The following is a 7288-nucleotide window of genomic DNA, read 5'->3' on the forward strand; positions in this document are numbered from 1 at the left end:
ATTGTATTAAATGTAATAAAAATTCTAAATATTATCATTCTTATCTGCTTCTTTGTTAGCTAATAATTTTAAATATACCAATTTGATCTATTTTGTATAATATTCCATATAAATGAACATGATAAAGAAAAAAAAAACAAAAAGATAAAAATTCAGATTGAATAAAAAATATATATATTGAAATTAAAAAGAATAGATTGAAATTAAATATAAAAATAATATTTTATTTTTTATTTAATTTTTTAATATAACAAAAAAATTCAATGTAATTTGTTTAGGTCATGATTTAAAAATTGAATTAAAAAAATTTACTTAATTTTATACTTGATTTTTTTATGCAACAAGAGAGATTTATTGGAAAACTTTTTACATTAGAATTTTTTAATAATTTATTGTTTATTTTCAGCTAATTTTGATATGTTCTTACACATAATAATTTGTTAGTGGATTTAGGTATTACCAGATTATTTGTGGTCACATTCAGTATATATGTCTGATTTATTAAAGAAATTAAAGTAGATTACTAAAACCAGTTAATAACTTAATAACTATTTAGAGTTAATACAATTAACACTAAACTAAGAAAAAATGAACAATGCATAACTCATTACTTTTTTATTAGTCAAATTATTATAATTCAAATTAATTTTAATAAAACAACTTAAAATTATAATTTAAATTTTATTATCATGTGTATGACACAGGTAATTATACTTGTTATACATTATTCGTGAGCTAATTGTAATATAATTAAAATAAATTCATTTGAAAAAAAATTCATGTGTATAAAAATATTTAAATTATATATATTAAATATTTTTTGTTATAATTATTTTCTTATATATATATATATTTATTTATTTATTCCACAATACGTGCAATAAGCTTTTATGTTTGATATTGATATATAGTCTCCAATCTCAGTCCCATTCATACACAAATTGTATACATTTTTTTTTAATAGAACAATTTTAATTTTTAATGGAGATACTTGCTACAATAATTAAATAAAAATTATGTTATTATCTTTTATCAATCTTTATGATTAATTCAATGGAGATAATTATTCAGTATATATTATATATCTACATTAATTATGTATCAATATTTTTAGAAAAGTGCTAAAAGAAGAGATATATACATATATATAATATTATTGCTATATAGGAAGTATATATAAATTGTTATGTTCCAGATATAAATTGCTATGTTATTTTTTATTATATTATACAACTTAAAGTTATAGTATCATGTTACTATTAATTATAGATACTTGCTACAATTATATCAAATTTAATTATAAATCTAAATAAATAAAATAGATAACAATCAATATTATTTTTTTTACATTCAATATTTACTGTAAATATAAAAAGTAAAATAACTAATAAATAAAAATCTGAGTAGAAATAAAACATAATAATTAAGATTTAATTTGTTAACTAATTAATTTGGTGTCCATACAATATTATTATTAGAGAAAATTTCACTCCCCTCCCCTGCGAGATGCTAAAATGACACTTCCCTCCCCTCTATTTTATAAATGTACACTTCCATCACTTCTAAATTTTAAAAAACCCCATCTTTAATCCATTTTAAACTTTTTGTGTTAACGAATGTTAACTTTAACCATTTTTTAAGAAAAAATAAATTATTTAAAAAAAACCCATATTAACAAAAATTTTATTTTTTATTATTAAATTTTGTTTACCAAAATACCCTTTAATAAATTATTCTTTTATTGATTAAATTGTATTTTTTAAAAAATTTAATAATTATATTTTTTTTCTAAAATATCCTTCAATAATTTTTTAATTATTAAATTATAATTTTACCAAAATTTTCGTTAACAATTTTTTATATTTTACTATTAATTTTTGATATCTATATATATTATTTTGATATTAAATATAAAATTTTAGTATGATTATTTTTCAATATCAATATATATTAATATATTAACAGTGATAAGATTTTTTTATTTAATATGAAAATAATATATATTGATATCAAAAAATTAATAGTAAATATAAAAATAATTGTTAAAAAAAATTTTGGTAAAATCACAATTTAATAATTAAAAAATTATTGAAGGGTAGGTATCTTAGAAAAAAATAATTTAATTATTATTTTTTTAAAGTATTTTAATAAAAATACAATTTAATCAATAAAAAAATAATTTATTAAAAGGTATTTTGGTAAGCAAAATTTAATGATAAAAAATAAAATTTTTGCTAATGGGTATTTTTTCAAAAAATAATTTATTTTTTCTTAAAAAATGGATAAAGTTAATATTAGTTAACATAAAAAATTTAAAACAAATTAAAGAGGAGGTTTTTTAAAAGTTAGAAGGGAGGAGAATGTACATTTATAAAATAGAGGGGAAGGAAGTGTCATTTTAGTATCTCGTAAGGGAGGGGAGTGAAATTTTCTCTTATTATTATTATTGTTGTTGTTTTTGTCGTCGTCGTCGTTGTTATTATTGTTATTATTATTATCCACTAATTAAAGCAGAAGATAAAGAACCATATAATTAACAACCATTATTAGGATGAGTGAGAATTATAGCATGAATTATTGTGAATATAACTATCTACTAATAAAATTGTGGATAAAACTAATTATTATAGATATAAATATCTACTAATAAAATTATTGCACATGAATAAGAATTAGAACTATATCAATTAATATAATTAGAATGAATAAAAATATCGATGATTGATAATTAGTTTAATAATACATTGAATATTGATTTGATATAATTATAATAAATATATTTTATTAAAATAATATAATTATACATTATTCATAAGCTTTTTCTTTTATATATATATATATATATTTATTATTCCATAATGAGTGCAATCAATTTTTATATTCGGTATCCATATATAGCCTCCAGTCCCAACTCCATTTATACACAAATTGTATATAATTTTCTTTTAATAAAGTAATTTTAATTTTTTGTTTTATTTTCTTTCATATACATTTTCTTTTTTCTTTAAATAGTAATATTTTTTTTGTTATTTTAAGTACACTTTTATTAAGAATTGTATTACTAATCTAAAATACAAAAAGAGAAAAAAAGTGATACATATATCAAAAAAAAACTTAAATATCAGAAAAAAGAAATCTTATATTAAAACATTTAAAAATAACATATCCAATAAAAATAGTCGTAATATATAAATTAAGGCAACAATTTAAATTTAAATTAATGTAAAACAAATTTAATCAAATACCAATATTAGAACTAAATTACTTAAATAATATTTAATCTATTTTAGTCCTTAGACACGTATAGATTAGAGTCATTCTCGTAACGACAACCAATTGAAACATCATAAGTTTGGACATTTAAAATTCGTGCAAATTCAGACCATCCTCTTATTAAATAAGTTTTATCATCCGCTATCCATGCAATACGGCAATGTATAGAATTGTCACATTGAGAAACTAAACTGACCCTTATTTCCTTCAATGACATTGCATTTATGTAAAAGAAGGCCGGTAATTTCTAAAAAAAATCACAATATATTATAAAATTATTTTAATAACGAAAAGATTAAAATAAGAAAATTTAAATATATTACCAATCGTGAAATTGCATATCCGAGTTTTACACGAATTTATCAAAACTGAACTTATATTGAGGGAATTCAATCTCATTATGTGCTCCACTTTAAAGATCTCCAGGCAGACCTAGAAAGCATGGAGGGGATGAAACTTGAACTTTGCCTACAAAGCTCCGTGGAAACAACTCCTCAATCAAAAATCGAGCTCCTCCTAAGAAAACTAATTTTATCCACATTCCATTAGGTTCGTCATAATATGTGAGTCATCCTTCAGTAAAATAAAGTTTACTGCCTCTTCTTTGGATGCTTACATCAATGTAGTTAGAACCCGAATAAGTGAATACAACTCGACGAGGTATTTCATGGATGTGATGCATTGTAAACGATTGCGGCAAAAGACAATCGCACTGGAATATTAGACGAAAAGAATAAGTTGGAATAAGAACAATTATTAAATTATCAAAAGAATAATATAATAAAATGAGTATATAAAAAATACTATACAAAATTATAAATTGTACCTTAAAATGATCAACTTCGATGAAGAACGAGGAATACATTCTATGAAGTAGTAAAAGAAGAATAATAAATTTAAAAAAAATGAGTTAACTCTCAAATCTAGGCTCAACTATCACAAAAAAAACTCTATATATAGGCTTTATTAAAGAAAAATAAATATGTAAATTAGTTATTATTAAGATAATTTTTTATTATTTACGTTAGTTATACTTGTATGTACATCATATATTTGTTTTGTTAAAATTATATAATTTTATCATATCATATCATGATTAGAATCATTGTTTTTTATCATGAATAAAGCAATCGGGGCCAACTTCATATCATTATCATACCATATTATTATTATTAGAGTAAAGTATTGTTTTTGTCCCAACGTTTAGGGTAAGTCCTAAAATTGTTCCTAATGTTTCAATCGTCCTATTTATGTTTCTAACGTTTTAAAATTGAATCAATGATCCGTTAATAAAATTAACAGCGGGACAAAATTGAGACGATTTGAAACGTTAGGGACTTAAATAGGACTAAAACATGGGGACAAAAACGATACATAGAAATAAATTTTAATTTTATTCTTCAATAATATCAATTTTTTACTGTACATAGTATTCAATTATTTTTAATCATATTTACACTTAATCACTTTATTTTCATTCTAAATAATTTTTTTTAATTTTACACTTAAAGTAATATATTTTTTTATAAATAAATAAATTTTACACTTTCATTCTAAATGAATAATGTAATGTGATTAGAATGAAAGTGTAAAATTATAAAAAAATATAAGTAATGTGATTAAGTAATGAAAGTAAAATTACATTATTTATTTCTCCATAGAAAACTATCAATTACCTAATATTATGATTTAATTAATAAGAATGATGACATTAATATTTTTCATAAGTCTTGTTATTATTTATACTTAGAAAATAGCCATAAATAAATTTATTTCCTTAATGAATGTTAATTTTGTTGTCAAATTCTATATTACCTTTAAAATTTTAATGTAATTGAGTCTAATTTCTACATTTTGAAATAAATTTACTCAAGAGAATTAATATATAAATCACATTATTATTAAAAATTATTTTTCTAACATAATTAGTGGTGCTTATTTGAACTATTAAATTTAGTTTCTAATGATATTAAAGTCAACCTATTTTATTATTTTGTGCCTTCAAAGAATTTATACGACTGATATAAAAATATAACAATTGAAAAAAATTAATTACAATGGGTATATTCATTTTAATAAATATTCTTCAATCTAATATTATAAAAAAATACATTGGCTACTTTAAATTGCTACAGATCAACTTCCATCCACAGTAGTAGAATGCCTAAATTGAGACATATTCATCAAACAAACAATCAATAAAATACTCATCCGTACTTTCTCATTTTGGGTACATTTATACATAAAAGAAGTTATACATATAGAAAAAAAAAAGAAGAAAAGAAGAGTTGAAATAGCAAGAATGATAAAAATCACGATTCTTATAATTTTGTGTGGTCATCTATATATAGTAAATCAGACAACTATGATTATCTAACAAAATTAATTTGTATTTATTACACTCAACTTGAATAAGTAAGAAATTTTAATTTAGTCTTTAATTTACATAATTTAAATTTAACTCAATATATTTGATTTGATTTGATTTAATTATTAGTTGAAAATATCTTAATTGCCTATTTTATTCATAAATTTATTATTTTAATGACTAATACATTAATCAAATTAATTAATTAATACACACAATAAATTTGGTTTAATAAATTAAAAAATACTAACAAAACATTAAAGTAAATAAATTAAATTGATCTAAATTATAATAAATTATATGATATTTAAATATCTAATCAAATCAATTAGTTGATATAGTTAATTTATCGTAATAACTTGTATTTAATGAGTTAAAAGAAATAAATCGAAAAATACTCTTAAAAGTATGCCACGTTAGCTCCGTTATTAACGGTCAGAAATCCAATTTTTATATAATAGAATAGATAGATAGAAGAAGAGATAGATAGATAGAAGAATAGATAGAATAGATTAGTATATTACTATTTTTCTTTTAACTATTGCAGCTAAAATTAAATACACTATATATAAAAAATTCATTAATATAAGAATATACCAAATTTTTGTTGATGCTATAAATATTAAATAAAATGAAACGGAATAAATATTGACCAAGAAAGAGAGCCAATTATAAACCTTCAAGGCTACAACATGTACCTAGTAGTGAAAATCATGAAAATAAACCCAACAAGCAGATCCAGAATGTTGCAGGTGCCCAATAAAAAGCCCAACGTGTAAGCCCAGTAATCAACAGTGCCACCACAACGTTGAAGGCACCAGTAAAAAAAATAAAAACCCTAACCCCAATTCAATAGAAATGGTTTTAGAACAACCTTTAACTTTTTTTTTTTAAATAAAAATATAAAAAATAATTATTTTTATATTATATAATTAAATATATTTATAAAATTATTTTATACGATCAGTATATCAAAAATAAATTTTATTATTAAAAGTAAAAATTTAAAAAATCCACAAAACGTGTCGTAATCCTTCCGTACAAGGAGGAGTCATGGAGTTTGGAGAGTGAAAGTTTGCATTGAATTGTATGGACTATGGATGCCGTGTTTTCTTTGTCTCCTTTTTCTTCTGATCAAAACCTTGTGCAGTTCCCATTATAATTCTAGGCCCATTCTTCAATAGGGTATAGCAAAGAAAAAATTATTTAATTTAAAGGTTTTAGATTTTATTTATGTTTTAGCTAAGTGCATTTGTTAAGAATACAAGAATATAATTTTTTATTTATAAATAATTAATGTTCTTGTATTTTTAACAAGCATTTTGTTAACAAAATCTTTTATTTAGTATACGATTTATTTATAAATTTGCTAATAAAAAGTCAATACTCTCTTACTATTTTTATAGGTGAAAAATAGTTAATACTTGGTGTTAATATTTTTGTTAATTGTTAAAATTTATTTTAAAAAGTGTACCCGGTGAATGTAGAATACTAAGGAGTAAATGTTTATGTGAACCTGATATTGGTTATCTCATTAAGATTAGATTATATTAATTATTTGTAAATTTTACCATTATAATATATACTAAGTCATTTAACTATTAAAAATCACAGAAAAAAAACTATTAAAAAGTAAATTAAAAAAAA

Source organism: Arachis duranensis, chromosome 5 (assembly GCF_000817695.3).
Source record: "Arachis duranensis cultivar V14167 chromosome 5, aradu.V14167.gnm2.J7QH, whole genome shotgun sequence".
Taxonomy (NCBI): Eukaryota; Viridiplantae; Streptophyta; class Magnoliopsida; order Fabales; family Fabaceae; genus Arachis; species Arachis duranensis.